The following is a 22701-nucleotide window of genomic DNA, read 5'->3' on the forward strand; positions in this document are numbered from 1 at the left end:
GGTGGAGAGGGTAGTGGCAGTTTATTTTGGGAATACAGGAAAGATCAAATCTATTTCATTCGATTCCCTTCAGGCTTCCTCACTCCCCATCCAGGCCTAACAACCTACTCCCACCCCTCAAAGGGTTTCCCAGGCTCCCAGAACCTTGATACATAGACCTTGAGCCCTTCAGGCAGGTGCCAGCGTCTGGAGTAGTGGGTTTACAAGGTAAGGGTGTATCAGATGTGACAGGCCCTGAATTAGCAATGCAATTCCTCTGTCATTTTTATCATTGGGCCCTGCAGGGAGGAGCTGATTAAATGGATATTCAACTCTTTGCATTAATGCGCATCCAGCTTCAATTTGCATTTCATTAGCCGCACAAAAAGCATAATTTTATTATTTGCCGTTGGAAAGCAGATCTCTGCTAACAAGCAGCTACATGCTGTTACTGAAATATGATGTGACTGACTCTCTGCTGTTTGCTCGCTCTGCTGTCCTCTGCCCCTCCTCAGACTTCTGACTCTCTGTTGAGGCAGCGCATGGTAGCCTTGGCCTTGTCAAGGAAGACGGTGTTGTCATTCTAGCCCCCATCCCTCAAGAGGGCTTCTGGGCTTTCCCGTGGCCACCGGGGGAGGACCCACCAGCTCCATTTTTTGATGCACCAAAGGAGGCAACGTTTGACTGCTACCATCTTCCTGGACTGTCACTGTTATCACCAATAGCAACACTTTCATTGCCACGCCCAAACAGTATTTTGATCATCATAACCCTACCATTACTGCCATTATCATCACCCTCATCACCTCCACTTCCACCATCATCACTTACAACACCTGCATCCTCATTACCTCCATCATCATCACCTCCCCCACTTCTACCTCATTGCTACTACCATGGCCAAAACGATTATTATCACCATCACCATCATTACCCCCACACCTATGCCACCACCACCACCATCACCACTGACATCACTTCCATGACCATCATGCTCATCACCTCGACAACCACTACAGTCTTTACTTCTATCACCTCCACTATCATCACCTCCAGTACTTCCACCATGTTGACACCACCATGGCCACAACCATTATCATCATCATCACCTCCATCCCTACCCACCACCACAACTGTCACTTTGTCACCACCACCCTAATCATCTCCACCATCACTGTGAACATCATTATCAATTCCATCACCACTGACATTATGATCATCACCTCCACAATGTCATCATGATCATCACCTCCACAATGCCAATACTATCTTGGCCACAGCCATTAGCATCATCACCATTGTCCCCTCCACTGCTACCATCACACTATCTCCATCACTACCACCATAACCACCTCTATCACCACCATCACCTGCTTCACTGCACGAACACCAGTGCTATCTTCATCACTATCACCACCAGTACTCTCACCAGTTTCATCGTCCCAATACTCTTATCCCCACAACCGACATCATCATCCTGTTTCTATCGACACAATCAGACTTATGGCTGTTATCATCACTACCACTGTCATTGCCAACGTCTGTACCACCAACGCCTCTGTGTCCATTACTTCCACCTCCGAGAGCACCGTGACCCTGTGTGGTGTGGGAGGAGTGCGCAGAGTGCAGGGTCTGTGAGAAGAGCAGGGCTAGGTGACCAGTGCTGGGAGGGCTGGAGAATGGAGCAGAGGGAGAGGTGCAGCATGACTTTGGAGGCAGAGAGACTTGATCTCATTCACTGTGGGTCCTTGAGTGAGTCACTTTCTGAGGCTTAGTTTCTTCATCTGTAAAGTTGGGCTAATAATATCCTCTTTATTGTGTTGAATATTAATAAAATGAGAACATGTATATTGTGGACCTGTGTAGTAGACACCGTCAATTCTCTACTCAGATCCCTTTGGATTTCCTTTAGGAGTTCCATTTGTCCATCCCTAACTCCTGCATGGTTTCTCCTAGCAGCTGATAGTTGCAAGCTTCTTCAGAAGACTGACCACCTTCAGGCTATTTCCAGCTGCTTCACCCAGAGGCGCTGAGAACAGGAAGTGCCTCCGGAGTGGCCTGTAACCCATGATCAACCAAGGCAGGACTGTGAAAGCCTAGCTCCTTTGCTTCAAGGTGGGACAAACCCTGGGGGTATAACTGACACTCCTGAGCTCCTTGCAGCGTCAGGCCATGCTGAGACTTTACCTGTAATTGTGTCATTACATGGCCTCTTCGCCATCTTGCTTCCCCCACTGCCTTCTCCCAGGATCAATTTCATAATACCTCATTTGCATATTTCCCTTCATCTCAGGGTCTGCAGGGTTTCAGTGTGCTCCAACTCCCGGCCTCCTCTCCTCACAATTGTCAGGCGCAGTAGTTAATAGAAGGCTTTCGCACCTGTTGTTCACTGGAAGTTGTGCTAACCCCACTGGTTTCTTAGAGCTGCTTTAAAAGGAAGACCATGCAGTGAAAAGATCCTGCTCCCTGCCTTCAGGCAGTGTGACCTCGGGCAAATCTCTCAAACTGTCCAAGTCCACTTGGTCCTCCTAACCTCTTGGTGAGGCAGGGGCTATTTTTATCCCAGTTTTTCAGATGGCTGAAAGTGGTGATAGATGTTCTGAGAAGGGGAAGATAGACCAGAACATAGAGTAGAGGGCTCTTGTCTCTTGTCCCCAGTTCAAGAATCCTCTGAGCTGCATTTCTGACAAAGTACATCTGGCTTCAGCTCAAATACTTCTCCGCACCAGGGATCTCATGCTCTTGCAGAGTGGACCCCTCCAGCTCAACTCTCTTCCCAAAGGGCCAGTTGGCCTTCCTATGATTTCTACCCCCTGGGTTTGGTTGAGTTTTAGGGGTTGCTCTGAATGACCATGTCCATGAGGAGACTTCCTATGCCTGCGGGTCTCCTCTTTCCCAGGCCATTCCCAGTGAGGAGCGGGTAGGGTAGCCCCGTACACATCACTGTCACCCCAGATCATTCTCCTCTGCACCTGTGCTCACCAGCCCTCTAGCAAGGAGCTCACGATAGCAGGCAGGACTGTGTCTGGCCTGGCCCCTTTCCCCCTACAGATGTGCTGGTCCAGAGGAAGTGCTCAAAGGAGCCTAGGAAGGTAGACTTTGGAGGCAGACAGACTTGGATTCAAATCCCAGCTTTACTGTCTCTCAGTTGTGAGGTCTTAGGCAAAGCACTTTGCTTCTTTCATCCTCAGTTTCTTTATCTGTGAAATGGGTCTAATACCACCATCTACCTCACTGGACTATTGTGAGGATCAGATGGCATCATGGATGGAGAGGACCAAGTCCTGCTCCCAGCCTGGAGTGAGAAGCATCTGGAACTGAGAAGTGACCAGCACCTGCTACCTGCTGAACATGGGTAGCCAGAGCTGGACATGATCCTTGGGGCTTATCTGAGTAGCCTGAAGTGCTGTGGGCCTTTCACATCCAAGTGCTGGCACCATCCTCTCGGCCTGGTGCCCCACACATGGCTGTCCCCCAGTGGAGTGGCCGGGTTGGCGAGGGCTGCCACTGCAGGTGCAGACTGGACGGAGCAGGCCCAGCTCCGGCCCTGATCGCTGTGGTTTGACTGGATACACATCTGCAGGCTTCAAGGCAAGCGTCTCTGGCCAAACCCACTGTGGAGACCCTAAATTGGCACCCCGTGGAGTGAGCTGTCTGATTCTGCACAGGCAGTATTTCCGGTTCTCAAAAGAACTAAATTATTTAAAATGCACGAGACAAAGAGTGGGATGAAGGCGATCTGCTGGGTTCTCCAGGCTGGGGGATCAATTATCCACACTCCACTTGTAAAGCCTTATTTGTGAGGTTTGGAATTTATGATCTGTCCGAAGCTCTAATTACCAGCTTTCTCTTTTTAGTCTCACAGGTCTCTTCTCAAATTTATTTTCTTGTTTTTCCCCTGTCTGGGGCCAAATAACTCCTGTTCCTGAAAGGGAAGCTGCCTACTTGGGAACAGGCAGAGGGGTGTCTGGGTTTGGTGGCCCTCCTCTGGGCACTTTGGGGAAGCAGGAGGGAAGGTAGGAAGACCATAATGTATCCATATCAATAAGTGGACTGTTTTTATTTCTTTATTTTATTTTTTTATCCTCACCCAAGGACATTTTTCCATTTTTTGTTCACATGGAGTGGGAGGGAGAGAAAGGAAGAGAGAGAGAGAGAGAGAGAGAGAGAGAGAGAGAGAGAGAGAGAGAGAGACATCAACGTGAAAGGGACACATCAAGTGGTTGCCATCCGCATGACCAACCAGGGCGGGGGACAAACTGCAACCGAGGTACGTGCCCTTAGCGGGAACTGAACCTGGGTCTCTCTGGACCGCAGGCCGACGCTCTAACCGCTGAGCCAAATCGGCCAGGGCTATTTTTCAACTTTGTCAAAGTCATGTACATTTATTGTTTAAAGAATCAACAAGTTCCATGTGTTACACTTTATTTATTTTTTTCCTGCACGACGTTTTGTTTCCCTAGAGCTATTGGCTGTCCTGTGTCTTTGCTTGTTTGCCTGTCTATGCATTTATCACCAGTTTGGTCCCGAAGTCTTTCCCGATTGCCTGTGTCTTCTCTCGAGGTCTTCATGTGCCTCTGGTATTCTTTCCGTCTCATCTCCCGCATGGTCCCACCAATGGACCCAGAGCCCTCGGAGCGGCAGTGCCCTCTGCCTGGCCACCACCTCATCCTGGGGTCTCTGTCACCATCCTAGAGATGCCCTTCCCATCTCTCCTGGATCTTTAGTCTTCTTCTATTTGGTTTACGACTTTGTTTTGGCAGAGCACATCCTCCAATAGCTTCCAAGAAAGGGTCCATGAGAAGCAAAAATGTTGCCTTTCTGAAAATCACCCTGGATTAATTGACTGACTATAGAATTCAGAATTGGATTTTTTTCTTTTAAAACTACGAAGCACTTTCACCATTATCTTTTGGTTTCCAGTAATGTAAAGCAGTCAATGTCATCCTGTTTCCTAGTTCCTAGTATATTACCTCCCCCACCCCTGTGAAAGATGAGGGGGTCGTGGGCTCTTCTCGTGGCTGCCAGGGGTCCGAGACCTGACCTTGCTCCACTGTTCGTGCTGAGGCTTATTTTTATCCATTGTGTCACGCACTTACCGGACCTTTCTGTTTACAAATTCATGCCCTTTAGTTCTGGGAAAATTTCCCAATTTATTTCTTGGATGACTTCCTTCCCTCTATTTCTTTTGGTTCTCTTTTTCTGGGAACTCATAATAATTTATACATTAGCCTTCTTGGATAGGTTCTCTAGCTACGTTTTTTCCCCTTTGTACGTTTGATTTCCTTTTTGAGATCTTTCTTCAGCTTTTCTTCCAATCCTTTTACTAAGCTTTACCACTTTATTCTCTCATACATTTAATTTTCGGTTCATTCTCTGTACAGCCTGAGTGATTGTGCTAGGACAGACTTATCTCGAAGATTTCCATGGCTCTCCGTTGCCTCGAGAGGCCCTTTGTTGTTGGTGCCCTACCGGCCTCTCCATGGAGCCAAAGCTGCAGCCGCTCCAGCCAGCTCACCACACTGGACACACGAAGCCCTTCTCGCCTCCGTGCCTTTGCACAGACTCCTGCTTCTGATTAGACTGCTTTCGCTCTGGCTGCTCCCACAGTTGACTTTGGCCTGCTGTCTCCACTGGATCGTGAGGTCCTTGAGTGCAGGCGCTTTGGTGTGGTTGCATCTGTTTGCCCAGCACCTATCAAGCCCCTGGCTCACCGTAAACAGGTGTTCAATCAGTACATGATAAACACGTATTTGTTGTGTGCACTCCCGTGTAAACCTCTGGAAGGTTCATGAAGTCCAGGGATGATCCCAACGCAATCCCTGTGCTAGTGTGATTCCACAGAGTGGAGTGAGGGCTTGCCATGGGTGTTCATGTATACACACACACATGTATACACACACACATCACGCCTCCACATGCAGACTGTTCTCAGTACATCAGGAGAGGGACACACACAGTACCAGGAGAATTTTTGAGCAATAAACTCCCTTTCAATCCAGTTCAGTGAAACAGCAAAGCCTTTGGAAGGGGCGAGGGAGTGTTGCCTCTTCAGAAGCTTGTAGTCTCCGATGTTTCTGCCTGAGCCTCGGCCTCTCTGGCAGGTCTCTCTCCTTGGTCCCTGCTGACACCTCTCCAGGCTGCTCTGTCGCCTTCTTGAGGACCGGGTAAAACCAGGTCTGTTTGCTTCTCTGCCCTGGTTCCAGAGACGCCTCACACCAGGAGCCCTAGGACAGAAGTTTCGAATAAGAACCTTTGTGTCCTCGTCCCCCATTTGTCTCCCTGACTGTGTTAAAGAATGAAGTTGTCAGACCTGGATCTGAGTCCTGGCTGGCTTTTCTGCCTGTGTGACCTTCAGTGAATCACTTACCCTCTCGGAGTCTCCATTTCCTCGCTTATAAAATAACATCTCCAGCAGGCTGAAGTTTCCAAAAATTCTCTCTCTGTAATAGGGGCAAGCTGGGAAGGGCTGAATTCTCCAAGCGCAGGCTCACTGGTCTACACTCAAAGGGACCCCTGCTGTAATAGTAGCCCTCATTTACTGAGCGTGCCCAACGTGCCAGGCATTGTGCTAAGTGCTCCAGGTGTGTGGTCTCATATCTGAGATCACTATCACACAAATATGCTGGTGAGATATTGTCATCATTAAAAAAAATCCTCACTCAGGGATATTTTTCCACTTATATTCAGACAGAGTGTGAGGGAGAGAGAGAGAAACATTTATGTGAGAGAGACATATGGACTGGCTGCCTCCCACACAACCCGACCAGGGCCAAGACCCAACCGAAACGGAGGTACGAGCCCTTGACGGGAATAGAACCCGTGACTCTTTGTTTTTTGTTTTGTTTTTTATCCTCATCCGAGGATATTTTTCCATTTTTTTGTACAGATAGAATGGGAGGGAGAGAGAGGAAGGGAGAGAGAGTGAGAAACATCGACGTGAAGGGACACATCGAGTGGCTGCCACCCGCACGACCAACCAGGGCCGGGGACAAACTGCAACCGAAGTACGTGCCCTTAGCGGGAACTGAACCCGGGTCTCTCCGGACCGCAGGCCGACGCTCTAACCGCTGAGCCAAACTGGCCAGGGCGAACCCGTGACTCTTTGGTCTGCAGGCTGACACTCTAACTGCTGAGCCAAACTGGCCAGGGCTTTTGTCATCATTTTATATACAAGAAAACAGAAGCTCAGAGAGGGTATGTGACTAACTCAAGGTCACACAGGCAGAAAAGCCAGCCAGGACTCAGATCCAGGTCTGACAACTCCATTCTTTAACACAGTCAGGGAGACAAATGGGAGAGGAGGACACAAAGCTTCCGATTTGGAACTCTTATCCAGGGCTCCTGGTGTGAGGGGTCTCAGGGGAACCAGGGCAGACAGATGGGATGGTGGGGGCTCCCATGCAGCTTTTGTCACCGGGCTAAGGCAAAGCAGATGTGAATCCAGGAAATCACTGTCTCTTCCCACTGCACAGCTCACATGATGTTTTGGGGTGAGGGCCTGGTGAGGAGTCCGGATGTGCCCCAGTTGTTGCCCCCTCTGTGGCTGACATTGTCAGGCAGGTGCAAGGGCAGTGGGAAGACTTAGCGATGCAGCTTGAGAGTGGGAGGGGCCTCAGAGTCTATCCAGCCTGAACCCTGGTCTCGTTCCACAGCAGAAAGGCTGGCTGCCCGAGGCCACCTGGCGAGTGGGGACAGGGACTGGCCCATGGTCCAGGCCTCTTATTGCCCATCCCAGGGCTCCTTCCATGGCACTTCAGAGAGGCTTCTCTGGCTCTGGGTGGCAAAGAACTCTACCAAGAACATAACTCAGAGAGCCCAGAGGGAACCAAGGAAAGCCAAGGATGAGTCGGGAGAGCAGGGCATGACTCAGGTTATTCTAAAACGTGACTTGTGTGTTTTTAAAATAAATAAATTTATTTATTTTTGTTACAGATGTTTCTCCTTTTCCCCTCGCTGATACCCCCCCTCCCCGCCCTGTCTCCAGCTTTGTTGTCCATGTGCATTGTTCATGCATACATGCATATAAGTTCTGTGGTTTATCTCTCCCCGACACTCTTCTGGGGATTGCCAGTCTGTATCCCACTTCCACGTCTCTGGGGCTACCCCATTCCTCAGACTGTTATGTTCATTATATTCCACAAATAAGTGAGATCATATGATATTTGTCTTTCTCTGCTTGGCTTGTTTTGCTTACGATAATACTCTCCAGGTCCCTCCATGTCGTCTCAAAGGATAAGAGATCTTTCTTTCTTATAGCTGCATAGTACTCCATTGTGTATATATACCACAGGTTTTTTATCCATTTGTCTACTGATGGACATTTGGGCTGTTTCCAGATCTTAGCTACTGTAAATAGTGCTGCTATGAACATGGGGGTACATATATTCTTTCTGATGGGTGTTTCAGGCTTCTTAGGGTATATTCCTAGAAGTGGGATCACTGGGTCAAATGGCAGTTCAATTTTTAATATTTTGACGTAACACCATAGTGTTTTCGATAGTGGCTGCACCAGTCTGAATTCCCAGTAGCAGTATACTACAGTCCCCTTTTCTCTACACCCTCGCCAACACTTGTTTATTTGTTGATGGCGGCCATTCTGACAGGTGTGAGGTGATACCCCATTGTTGTTTTAATTTGCATCTCTCTGATGATTAGTGATGTTGAGCATTTCTTCATATGTCTCTTGAACATTTGTAAATCCTGTTTGAAGAACTGTCTATTTAGTTCCTCTGCCCATTTTTAATTGGGTTCTTTGTCTTCCTTTTGTTGAGCTGTATGAGCACTCTAAATATATTAGAAATTAACCCCTTACCTGATGTATCATTGGCAATTATGCTCTCCTGTAGAGTGAGTTGCCTTTCCATTTTGGTGGTTGTTTCTTTTGCTGTGCAGAAGCTTTTTAGTTTGATGTAGTCCCATGTGTTCATTTTTTTCTTTGTTTCTGTTGCCTTAGGAGATGTATCAGTGAAAATTCTGCTGTGTATGATGTCTGAAATTTTGTTGCCTACATTTTCTTCTAGGATTTTTATGGATTCATGAGTCACATTTAAGTCTCTTATCCATTTTGAGTTTATTCTTGTGTATGGTATAAGTTGATGGTTTAGTTTCAAATTTTTTGTATGTAGTTCTCCAATTTTCCCAACACCATTTATTAAAGAGGCTGTCTTTACTCCACTGTATGCTCTTGCCCCCTTTGTCGAATATTAATTGAGCATATTGTCTTGGGTCCATTTCTGAGTTCTCTATTCTGTTCCATTGATCTACATGCCTGTTCTTATGCCAGTACCAGGCTGTTTTGATTACAGTAGCTTTGTAGTATAACCTGAAATCTGGTAATGTGATCCCTCCTACTTTGTTCTTCTTTTTCAAGATTGCTGTGGCTATTCGGGGTCTTTTTTGGTTCCATATGAACTTTTGAAGTATTTGTTCTAGTTCTGTGAAGTATGTCGTTGGTATTTTGATGGGGATTGCATTGAATCTATAGATTGCTTTGGGTAATATGGACATTTTAATGATGTTACATCTTCCAAACCATGAACAAGGTATGTGCTCCCACTTTTTTATATCTTCCTCTATTTCTTTTTTCAATGACCTATAGTTTTCTGCAAATAGGTCCTTTACTTCTTTGGTTAAGTTTATTCCTAGGTATCTTAATATTTTTGCTGCGATGGTAAATAGGATTGTTTTTTTAGTTTCTCTTTCTGTGAATTCATCATTGGTGTATAAAAATGCCATTGATTCCTTGACTTTAATTTTGTATCCTGCTACTTTGCCAAATTCATTTATTAAGTCTAGTAGATTTTTGATGGAGTCTTTGGGGTTTTCTATGTATTGTATCATATCATCTGCGAATAATGACAGTTTCACTTCCTCCTTTCCAATTTGATTCCCCCCTTTTTTTTCTTTCTGTCTGATTGCTGAGGCTAAGACTTCCAGTACTATGTTAAATAAGAGTGGCGAAAGTGGGCATCCTTGTCTTGTTCCTGTTCTTAAGGAAAATGCTTTTAGTTTTTGCCCCTTGAGTATGATGTTGGCTGTACATCTTTCATATATGGCCTTTATTATGTTGAGATATGATCCCTCTATTCCCACATAGCTGAGCTTTTTTATCAGAAATGGGTGCTGGATCTTGTCGAAGGCTTTTTCAGTATCTATTGATATGATCATATAATTTTTATCTTTCATTTTGTTTATGTGGTGTATCACATTTATTGATTTGTAAATATTGTACCAGCCTTGCATCCCTGGGATGAATTCCACTTGGTCATGGCGAATAATTTTTTTGATGTATTGCTGGATTCGATTTGCTAGTATTTTGTTCAGGATTTTGGCATCTATGTTTATCAGGGATATTGGCCTCTAGTTTTCCTTCTTTGTAGTGTCTTTTTCTGGTTTTGGAATTAGAATTATGCTGGCCTCATAAAATGAGTTTTGAAGTCTTCTGCCTTGTTAAATTTTTTGAAATAGTTTGAGGAGAATGGGTATTAGTTCTTCTTCGAATGTTCGGTAAAATTCCCCCGTGAAGCAGTCTGGGCCTGGGCTTTTGTTTGCTGGGAGAGTCTTGAATACATCTTCAATTTCTTTTGTTGTTATTGGTCTGTTCAAGTTTTCTATCTCATTCTGGTTTAGTTTTAGGGGACTATGTGTTTCTAGAAATTTGTCCATTTCACTTAGATTGTCGAATTTGTTGACGCGTAATTGTTCATAATATTTTTTAACAATCCTTTGTATTTCTGTGGTGTCAGTTATTATTTCTCCTCTTTCATTTCTGATTTTGTGTCTTTGGGTTCTCTCTCTTTGTTTCTTGGTGAGTGTAGCTAAGGGTCCATCAATCTTGTTTATCTTTTCAAGGAATCAGTTCTTTGTTGCATTGATCCTTTGAATTGTTTTTTTTTGGTCTCCATGTCATTTATTTCTGCACTGATCTTGACTATTTCCTTCCTTCTACTTGCTCTGGGGTTTTCTTTTTGTTTGCTTTCTAATTCTTTAAGTTGTGAGGTTAGACTGTCAATTAGAAATTTTTCTTGTTTCTTGAGGTAGGCCTGTAGTGCTATGAACTTCCCTCTCAGAACTGCTTTCACTGCATCCCACAGATTTTGTGTTGTTATGTGTTCATTTTCATCGGTTTCCGGGAAGTTTTTAATTTCTTCCTTGATCTCCTCGGTAACCCATTCATTGTTTAATAACATGCTATTTAGCCTCCATGTGTTGAAATGTCTTTGCATGTTCTTGTTGCAATTGATTTCTAGTTTCATGGCATTGTGATACGAGAAAATGCTTGATATGATTTCAATCTTCTTGAACTTGTAGAAATTTAGTTTGTGTCCTATCATGTGGTCTATCTTTGAGAATGTCCCATGTGCACTTGAGAAGAATGTGTATTCTGTAGTTTTGGGGTGTAATTCTCTGTAGATATCTATTAAATCCATTTGGTCTAGTGCTTCATTTGGAGTCTCTTTTGAAGTTTTCTTGATAATTTTTTGTCTAGATGATCTATCCAGTCTATGGTTGTATTGCTGTTGATTTCTTCTTTGAAGTCCTCCAGAAGATTTTTAATATATGTTGCTGCTCTTATATTGGGTGCATATATGTTTACCAAGGTTATATCTTCCTGTTGGATAGATCCTTTTCATATTACGTAATAGCTGTCTTTGTCTCTAGTTATGGTCTTCATTTTGAAATCTACTTTATCAGATATGAGTATTGCTACCCCAGCTTTTTTTGTTTTGTTTTGTTTTTGTTTCCTTGAAAGATTTTTGCCATGCCTTCACTTTCAACCTATGTGAGTCTTTTGTTGTGAGGTGGGTCTCTTTTAAACAACATATATGTGAGTCATACTTTCTTATCCAGTCAGCTACTCTGTGTCTTTTTATCAGAGCATTTAAACCATTCACATTTAAGGTGATAATTGATATGTACTTATTTATTGCCATTTTTGTTTAGTGTGGTTATATATTTTTTTATTTCTTCTACTAATTACAGCATTTTTTTTTTTTTTTTTAACATTTCTTGCAGTGCTGGTTTGGTGTTAATATATTCCCTTAGCCTTTTTTTTTTTTTTGTCTGGGAAGCTTTTTATTTGACCTATTTTGAATGATAACCTTGCTGGATAGAGTATTTTGGAGTCAGATCCTTGTTTTTCTTGACTTTGATTACTTCATGCCATTCCCTTCTGGCCTGTAGAGTTTCTTTTGAGAAGTCAGCTGAGAGCCTTATGGGGTTTCCTTTGTAGGTAACCTGTTATTTATCTCTTGCTGCATTTAGGATTCTCTGTTTGTCTTTAATTTTTGGCATTTTAATTACTATGTGTCTTGGTGTGGACCTGTTTGGGTTCTTCTTACTTGGGGCTCCTTGTGCTTCTTAAACTTGAATGCCTTCTTCCTTCACCAAGTTAGGGAAATTTTCTGTTACTATTTTTTCAAATATATTCTCTAGCCCTTGCCCATTTTCTTCCTCTTCGGGGACTCCTATGATGTGAATGTTATTACATTTCCAATTGTCCCACAGTTCTCTTAAGCTGTCTTCCTGTTTTTTAATTGTTTTTTTCTTTTGGTTTTCTGATTGGTTGATTTTTTCTACGCTGTCTTCTAATTCACTGATCCGGTCTTCAGCTTCCTCTACTCTGGTGGTTAGTCCTTCCAATGTGTTCTTTATTTCTGCTATGTCATTCTTCATTTCCACTTGATTGGTTTTCAATGTTTCTATATCTTTACTCATGGTGCTGATGTCCTTAACTCATGCTGTTGATCTTCCTCAAGATCATGGCTGTGAACTCTACCTTTGATAATTTGCTTAACTGCATTTCATTTATTTCATCTTTGATAGAGTTCTCTTGTTCTTTTATTTGGGTTTTGTTTCTTTGTTTCACCATTTTGGCTATCTTAGTGGGTTTTGGAGCCTGCCAAATTTTCCCTGTGGGTTTTGGTGTTCTGCTGTTTTGGCTCCCTCTACTAGGTTTGGATGAGCCTGGGTGGGCCCACATTAAATACCACTGTTACGTCTTACTTTCCTGGGTAGATTTGCAAGCCCAGGAAAGGTTCAGTTATCATCTAGCTTTTTCCTGGTGGCTAGTAGTCTCAGTTACTCAGTTCCTCGGAATGTAGCCCTGTTGATCTGCATAAGAGGATTTCCAGAGGGTGGGATAGATGCTGGTTGTTAATGAGCCTCAATTTGCATTTCTTTGCCTCACCTGAAAAAGGATGACTCTCCTAGGTGGATGGGGGTTGCTGCTTTTCCCTACAGCTTGGGGAAGGAGCACACTGGCCACAGTCCTTTGTGGCCGCAACTCAGCAAAAACTCTGAGTGCCCTCCAAATCCTGTGTGTCCCCACAGAGTTCCAACCCAGTCTGCCCTCCCTCTGCCATAGCCCCCAGGTGAGTGGCTGTGGCTATTTAGCGCTTTGTCTTGGCTCTCTGCGCTGTGGAGTGGGCTTTGTCTTTATTCCCCAAGGGCACTGTTCACAGCTAAGACTGCTGCTGTTTGTGAGCTCCCAGCTCGCCACCCTCTTGCACCTCTGCAGATCCTACCAGTGTCCCTGGTTATATGGTCCTGTCCTGCTGCTTTTCTGTTGCCTTTTTCCGAGGATTTGTCTTTATTTTAGTTGTAATTCCCGTTTGGTCCTGGGATATCCTCTGTGCAGCTTCCATTCACTCTGTCCCTACTTTCACATCCTCTAAGCCTATCTTGTACACAGCTGGGTTGCACAGGCCTTTCTGGTGCCCCCGCACCCTGCAGGTCCCATGGGTAACTGGATGGCACAGTCCCTGCTGGGTCGTGCAGGCCTCTCTGGTTCTTCAGCACCTCACAGGTCCCATGGGTAACTGGATGGCACAGTCCCTGCTGGGTCATGCAGGCCTCTCTGGTTCTTCAGCACCCCGCAGGTCCCATGGGTAACTGGATCATACAGTCCCTGCTGGGTCGCACAGGCCTCTCTGGTGACCCCGCACCCTGCAGGTTCCGTGGGCTGGCAACTGGATGGCACCAGTCCCTCTTTGGCTCAGGCTTCCCACCATTCTTGTGGGCTACTGGACTGCACAGGCCTCTGTGGAGCCCCAGGTCCCACTGCTGGTGGCTGGGGCGTGCTGCTGCCCCGTGGGGCTCAACTCCTGCTCAGCTTTTGCTGTAGTTTTTGGGGATGGGTCTCAGCTGCTTGTCTGTGCTTCTGTTGCCTGGGGATGGATGTCTGCTCCCCAGCTTCTGTTGCTCTGATCGGGCTGCTACTGTGTGGAATGGTGCTGGGCTCTTGGCGGTCCATAGCTTCCATGACCGGCACTTTGGGAGCTCCACTACTGTGCACTAGTCTGTGTTGACACAGAGTGTCCACTGGTCCGATCGTGCCAGGTGTGCTGGTGGGCTCAGGTTGCTGGGTCCTAGCTGCTCCCACTGCCTCCTTCCAGGGAAGACCTGGGATCTTCCAAAATGGTGAGACCTCCCCACGGTGCAGGAAGAAGCACCCTGAAGGGTCGCTTACCGGGTAGCTGGCTGCTCCTGTCCACAGCACAGGAACCTTCTGTTCTGTGTCTCTGCACTGCTCGGGTTTGGTCATCTACCTTCACGTCCACTCACTCTCTCACACACTCACTCACTCTCTCACATACTCACCCTCCCTCCGGTCCTGCCCGCTGCCATCCTCCTGCTCTCTGTGACTTGTGGTTTTGAGAAAGAGGTGCCGTTTGATCGCTTTTGTGCCTGACAGAAACTCCAACAGGGAAGATGTGCCCTAGGAGGGCTTCGTGGAGGAGACAGTCCTCATCTTGAACCTTCTAGGGGTCACAGTCTTGTCACTTAATACACTGGTGGGGAGAGTAAGTTCGCACATTGTTAGGGATGACAATTAGGCATCATCATCAGAAGTTCGAGATGCTCCCACCCTGCGATCCCCCAGATCTGTCCCACAGAGTAGAACCTAGAAAGTCTCTTGGACATGTGCTTAGGGGTGACATGGATGAGAAAGTGCACCCAACGTTCCTGGTGGTGCAGTGAGGATATGACCCAAATGTCCATCACAGTGGAATGGCTGAGTAAGTCATGGGCGTCCGTAGTGCGGAGAACGAGGGAACTGCAGCTTCAAACAGCAACACGGAGCTGTCCCTGGAACAGGATGCTGGGCACCAAGAGAAAATCTCAGGAGAATATGCAGAGTAAAATTTTATTTATGGGAAATTTATGTATATACAATTATATGTACTTGTATAGTACATATACATGTTTCGGTATATATGCAAACATATGTAGAACAATGATAGAGATTTTCTCACTTTTTTGCCAAGATGAGGACCAAGAAGAACACAGTTCAAAATGGTGGCATTTGTGGTTACTGCTGTGGGGGTGGGGGTCAGGGAAAGTCATGCAGGGCCTAAGAGAGTGGTCAGTTTCATGTATTCAGCTGGGTGGTGGGTATATGGGTGAGTTATGGGTATTCTTAGTTTTATGAAATTTATAACATATTTTATCATTGTTATTCTGCATTCCAGTAAATATTTAAAAGATTTAAAGGTACAGATTTGAAAAGAAAATTTTATAAAATGCAGATAAATAAACAAAAAATACAAAACACTCATTCTCTCACCACGGAGATAAACACAGGTGACCTTTCAGTGTCGGTTGTCTGGGGGTTTCCTTAGTGACTTTGGTCATGTTTCTGTCCCATGAGTACACTGTGCAGGCTGAGACAAAGCCGGGCGGGCTGTTTCTTTCAGGGGGAGCCTGGTGACTCTACCCAATCACCCCCAGCAGTTATGTCTGCCGGGGGGAGTTTCCGTTTCTGTGTTTGGATGGAGGAAGTTTGGGGAGTTGTTTTCTGGAGCACATGGGTGGGACAAGGAGAGAGCTGTGCCTGGCCTGAAGAATCCGTTTTGGCCCAAATGGAAGAGGGGGTGCAGAAGCTGATGGAGTGGGGTTGTTACTAAAAGACGTGGTGAGACTCAGAGCATGAGATGGCCCACTTTGGGGCCAGGTCCACCACAGGGTCACTGCAGCGCTAAAACTGAGTGGCAATGTGGGATGGGGCCAGGGACACTTCCTGAGTGGAGCAGGGCCCACCAAGTCGGACACTGTCTGAAGAGTGTCTCCTTGACTGGCCCAAGGCTCCCACAGGAGGGACGGCCAGGTTTGCTCCCGAGAACACGTGAGACCCCTGCGGCACCTCCTGGCAACCCTGGGGAGATTGCAAGGGAGGTGGCGACACCTGGGAGATACGCAGGTGGAGCGCAGAGAGGCCATGTTTGAATATGAATGCTAATGTAACTACATTTATATACACAGCTGCATTTATATGCACAGCTGCCATTAAATCGTATTTCATTAAATAATTTTTAATGGTTGCTATAGTATTCTGTTATTTGGATGCACTGTGCTTAATTGAAATAATCCTTTATTTTGGGGAAATTAAGTTGTTTCTCTCTCTCTCTCTCTCTTTTTTTTTTTTTTTTGTGGTACGTGCCCCTAGCAGGAACCGAACCTGGGACTCTCTGGTCCGTAGGCTGATGCTCAACCACTGAGCCAAACCGGCCAGGGCAAGTTGTTTCTCTTTACAAGCAACTCTGCAATAACTATTTGTAACATTCATGAGCGTTTCCTGGGGAGACGGTCCTGGACGCGACTGACTGGGGCAACGAGCGTGCAAAATTCTGAGGCTTTTGATACAAATTGCTAAATTGTCCTCCAGAACGAGTGTGTGAATTGACACTCCCACCAGCAGTAAATAAAAGTAGCTGTTTCTTCACACTTTTGCCAAGATGAGATATTATTATTTTAATATATATTTTGTAAATAGAAGGGCCAAAAATTATGGTGTGTCATTTTTATTTGCATTTCTTTGGTTTCAAGAAAAGGTCAACTTAAAAAAAATGTTTATTGAACATTTACTTTTTGGCATTATTTGTTCATCTTTTGTCATTTTTTCTATTTGGTCTACATATTTTTTTCACACAATCTGGAGCATTGTTTATATGTTAAGGATTTAACTCTTATCCCACTATATGATTTACATTTTTTTTCAATTTGTCTTTTACATTGTATAGTTTTTGTTTTTTACTTTTATTTTGAAATAATCCCAAGCTTATAGAAAAGTTGAAAGTACAGTACAAAGACCTTTTCTCTCCAGACCCATTTGAGAGTAAGTTGCTGACCTGAAGCCTATCAACCCTGAATTCTTTAGTGCATTTCCCTGCACTTAAGTATCAAGGACATTCTCTTATATAACTACAATATGACTGTTAAAATCAGGCAGTTAACGTCATACACAGGCACCACCTACTCCCCAGACCCCACTCAACTTTAAAAAAGTTGATTTTCGAGAGAGAGGAAGGGAGAAGGGGAGAGAGAGAAAAACATAAATGTGAGAGAGAAACATTGATCGGCTGCCTCCCACCTGCACCAGGGATCAAGCCCACAACCTGGGCTTGTGCCCTGATGGATAATTGAACCAGTGACCTTTTGGTACACAGAGCGATGCCTAACCTACTGAGCCACACTGGCCAGGGCTCAACTTTTGCCAATTGTCCCAACAATGTCTTTTGTAACAAAAGCGTCCAGTTCAGAATCATTTAGTTGTTATGTCTCTATTTTCCTTCAATCTGGAACAGTTCCTCAGTCTTTTCTTGACTTTCATGACCTTGACACTTTTGAAGACCACAGTCCAGGTATTTTGTGGACTGCCTATCAAAGTGTTTTCTGATGTTTCCTCTTATTTGCTTCAGCGTATTCACATTCGGCCGCTACCAGAAGGGCCGCTGAGTTCTCGTGGCATCCCACGGGCTCACACACGTTGTGCGTTGCTCTCGGAACAGGAGAGGGAGGCTGTGCTCACTGATTCCGGTGGTGTCTGTCAGGTCTCTCCGCTGCCAAGTTACCTTTCCCCTTTGTAACTAGTACCTAGTATGTGGGGAGATACTTTGAGACTATGTAAATATCTTGTTCCTCTTCAAATTTTCAATGTATTCATGTGTATATTTTTATTTGTATAAACTCATAATTTCTATTTTATACAATGGGTTATAATCCATTAATGTCTTTATTTATTTTTATGCTCAAATTGTCCTAGGTTTGGTTAGCAGGTGCTCTTCAAGTGGGCTTCTGTACCTCTGTGGTTGTGCCCGACGCTGTTTCAATGCGTCCTTATGTTTTTGGTAAAGCAAGGTGTCCTCCTAGCCCTGGAGTCAGCCACTTCTCCAAGAGCCTGGTTCTGTCTAGGGAGAATAGCATTCAGAAGCCAAAATCTGGGTCCTAGGTGTGCTTACTGCTACTGGGGTACCACTACTCCCAGTTTCTCTCCATGGATGTGTGTACATATAAGCATCTATACATCTATATTTATTCTATATATCTACATATGTGGACAGTGTATATATATTCACAAAACCACGAGTTTAATGCTTCCAATTCTGACCATACACCATGGCACTTTCTAGCTTTGTCCCTTTCTATTCTTGTAACTGTCTTCTATGACCAGGACAAACCTGTACCCCATCTCATCATCTACAATATGTTTACTTGTTTGATCAATACTTTGTAGTAATCAATTTCCCATCTCTGTCACGGCCTAGGGACATCCCGGCCCCCCCATGCAGATACCTTCGCCCCTACTCAGGCTCTAGCACCGTGTGCTGCCTGCTCCCCGCACGGGCACAGCCTCGCTCTGCTCAGGCTGTGACCCCTGTTCTGGGCTGTCCTCTGCCCCCAGACGCCTTCCTCACCCCACCTGTGCTCCGACACCCCAGGTGGGCTACCTCCCACACTCATGTATGTCCCCTTTGCCCTCTCGGGCTTTGATACCCATGTTGTGCCCCTGCCCCTGCCCACCTCGCATAGTTGTCTACCACCTTGCTTGGCTCCACCTAATGGCCTTTAGTTTACACTTTTCTGGAAGGGAAGGAATGAATGTCTGTGGTATTTTGCTGTAGGAAAGTTTTACATGGTAAATAAAGTGAATCTATGCACTTTTTCTTAATGTTTTCTCCATTTAGTATCATACTTAGGCCTGACCCCACTCATCTTAGCTGGGTCCTCCCAATAGCAACATCTGTGACGAGGGCTTGTGTGCGGTTTATTTTGGTGAGTGATGCCAGAGTATGAAAATGGGGTGCCAAGAAGGAAGAAATAGGGTGGGCAGGGAAGGCAACACAGGGAAACAGGGCTGCCTGTTGGGACCCTATTGGGGATCATGTGCAATGTGCCTCAGAATCGGCTCCCTGATGCCGGAAGTGGGAAATAGTTGCCCTCGGCTCTTATCCCCCGAGGCCAAGGGTTGCCCTGGGGGTGTACTGCTTTGGCGCTGGCTGGCATGTTTGTGCACACACAGAAATGGCTGGGTGGCTACTGCAGGTGCCCCTCAGAGCTGTGTCGGAGAAGCAGGAAGGGGAGCCAGGCAGGTGTGGTGTAGCAGAAGCAAGAGGTCGTCAGATCACCTAGTGCAGTGGTTGCTACAGCAATAGCCCAGAGCAAAAGATGGGCTGAGAGGATGTGCCAAGGGCCATAAAAGATGTCTGCCATACAACCCAAAAATAAGGTGAATTTTGATATTAATCTGTATTATCTCTTAATGTAGTTCATTTCTTATTTTAATATTTAACCAATCTGGAATTTGTTTCAAAGTATGGTGTGAAGTAGGGACAGAATTTAAATTTTTTCCCTGGTGGGTAGGTCAGTTATCCCCAAACCAAAATTCACTGACTATTCCATATTTTTCTACAACCATATGGAATTATGTCTTAAAAGTATGAAAATTTCAAGTATATTGAGTCTGTTTCATTACTCTGTCTCCTAGTTTCTTTGCTGGTACCACACTGTTTTAATTATTGTAGCTTTAGAATGCATTTTACTATCTGCAGAGCAAATATCTCTATAATATCCCTCCCCCATATATTTATTAATGAGTGGTTGTAGTTAATTTTCCTAGAGGAACTTTGAATTGTGTTTTCTCCTTCCCTTGGTGGAAAAGCCCTGTGCCTGTACATTCTTCAGCTAAGTAGCAAACCGTGTTTCACAGATGGCCAGAGAACATAACAGCAGAAGACACAAAGACACAGATGGTGTATTTCCACTCACTATGCTGCCTGCCTGTTCATTTGACCTTCACAGCAGTCCCATGACTTTAGAAAGGGGTGGTCATTCTGTAGATCACAGCTACCAAACCTTGGAAAGGTTTTGCCCAAGGTCACACAGCAAATATCAGAAAGAAGACTAAAAGGCAGTTTGGTATTCTTTAGAATACAAAGGCTCTTTAGAAAGAGCATCAGTCCAGGAGTCAGGACTGCAGTCTGCGCTTCTAACGGGAAATCTTTGGTCCTGATACATATAAATTGAAGCGTGATTTTAAGTGAGGCTTCAGGAAGACCTTCCGAGAAGTGAAGGGTATAAGATATCAGAACAAAAAATAGTGGTGCATCTTCTGTGAGGGTCTTTAAATAGAGCCTGGTTCTGAAGACCCTGTTGCCGACACACGAGGTCAGTGCTCCTCCCCACTCTGTTAGCTGCCCCGAGGCGGGGCCTGCTGATGACTGATGCTGCAGCTGGCAGCCTCTGCGCCTGCCCGCCCCTGGCCTGCTCCCACCTGGCCCCCGCGGTCTTGGTGGCCCACTTCCGCCTGGACTTGTGGCTGTTTTCTGGTTATGCCTGAGTTGGACCTTCTGTCCTCCTTGTCAGATCCTTCCCAGCTTGGTCCATGCCAACTTTGCAAAAGTACCTTGGGAACAAAGACATACAAATAAGAGGTGGGTTCTTCAGTGAAGTTGTTCCTGTCCCCTCACCCTCCCTTTATCTGCTCGTTTTTGGTAAAATGGACCTATTTGAAAGACTTAGGATGCTACTTGGTGGTGAGAAAAAAACATAACCAAATGCTTTCTCTGTGCCAGGCACTTTATAGGTCATCTAATTTAATCTTCATAGCAACCCTGTAGGAAGGGTTGCTTATTTCCACTTTACACTTGAGGAAACTGAGGCCACAGGGCTATGGATCTTGTATAAGTCATGTGGCACTTTGATGGTGAAACCAGGGCAAAACCCAGGTCTGTGTGACTCCAAGTTCAAGTCTTCAAGTGTGCTGTTGGCATCCTGCTGTGTGCCAGACACTGTGTTTGGGTGCACAGCTATCTCCCTGTTGCCGAGTGCTTGAGCTGACCAGCTGAGGATATTTTTGGTAAGTGTCTGTTTTCCCTAGAGCCATTCTCCATTTCCAGCGCACGTGCAGACTTCTGGCGTCTGGTCTGTTGAGCTGTGCATGTTTGGAAAGCTGTAGAACAGTGGACGTAGGAAGACTGTGTGTGGGGGAGGCCTATCTTTGGGGCCAGTTGAGCTTCCTGTGTTTGCTGCTTTCATTTTCCCTCAGCTCAGGGAAGGATGGTTTGGTTTTGCAAATGAAAGCTGAGGACTTTTGCCAGCTTTCTCCCCCCCTCCCCTTCACAAGAGAGGCGCCCAAAGCAGATATTTCAATACATTCCAATTTAGCCAAGGGAAGCCAGAACATGGATGCTGTTGCCAAGGAAACCACCTCCTTTCTCCCTGTGCACTGTGCATACGTGTATCACTTCATCTCTTCACTCTCCAAGGTAATATCATAGCCCCGTGCTTGGGGAAGGGTTTTTAAAAAGGCATATAAAACCTCTTAGCATCGAGGAGATTCATTAAATGATCTCACTCCAGAGAAGCTTAAATTATTCTTTTTAGACCCTTTTATGCCGAGGATAGGGAAATGGCTGAGTCAGTGCTATCTTTCCTAGCCCAGCTTGGTGTCTTGGTGGAAACAGTTTTCTGAAATAAACAAATCAGGGTTGGGAAGCTTAGATGGAGAGTGTGTTTGTAATAATAACGAGGCCGTCATGTAGCTGTGTGTCACCAGCTAATCCCTTCGAGTAGATCTGTCGAGACCACCTTGATCCACGGCCTCCTGGGTGCAAGGCCACACTGCACAGGGCAGGCTTCAGAGCTCAGACAAGAGAAGGTCTCTGTTGCAAGGCCACCTGTCAAAGGGCCGCATGTTGGGGAGCTGCGTGGGGATTTCTGCTGCCCAGTCTGCTCCCGCCCAAGCCTGGGGCTCTTTTTGTTCTCCCTCCAGTCTCAGTCTGCCTCTGTCTCCTCCTGATTGCTGCCAGCCCTCTCTGCCTCCCTGCCTGCCCGAGTCAGTGTGTTCAAGTCAGCACACGTCACCCCAGGCCTCGCGGCGAAAAGGCAGGCCCGGCTCCGAGCTCCGTTCCTCTCGGTGCCCTGTGCGTTGCCCCCATCTCACACCTTCTCTCTGCCTTTCTGGGCTTCTGGTGCTCAGATCCCCTTGCGCCCACTGGGTGAGCGGATTCAACGCAGCTTCTCTTGTTCCGACATGCTTGAGCTAGCCCAGCACATTGGCCTGTATTAGTGGTTCTCCACGAGGGGCAATTTTGGCCCCCAGGAGACATTGGCGATGTCTGAAGACTTTTTGGTTGTTACATCTGGGAGGGGTTACTCTTGGCATCGAGTGGTCTAAGGCCAGGACACAGCTAAACATCCTGCAATGCACAGGACGGTCCCCACGACAAAGAAGTATCCAGCGCAGATGTCAACAGTGCTGCGGCTGACAAACACTGGCTTAGGTCTATTCTCTTTGCTCACTCACTGAATAAATTTTTTTGAGTGCCTACTATGCACCAGGCTCTAAGGCAGGTCCTGGGGACATGATTGAACAGGATAGACATTGTTTGCTTACTTTCTCACTTAGAGCCAGCTGGGTGCCATTAAACAAATAATCAC

At 45.8% G+C, this 22701-nt stretch overlaps 1 pseudogene; it reads left to right on the top strand.

The window, feature by feature from the left end:
- Positions 1 to 1482: 1482 nt before the first annotated feature.
- Positions 1483 to 22701, top strand: part of LOC118632093 — a 166649-nt pseudogene continuing 145430 nt past the window's right edge.

The sequence above is a fragment of the Molossus molossus genome, unplaced genomic scaffold (genome assembly GCF_014108415.1).
Source record: "Molossus molossus isolate mMolMol1 unplaced genomic scaffold, mMolMol1.p scaffold_m16_p_17, whole genome shotgun sequence".
NCBI classification, from domain to species: Eukaryota; Metazoa; Chordata; class Mammalia; order Chiroptera; family Molossidae; genus Molossus; species Molossus molossus.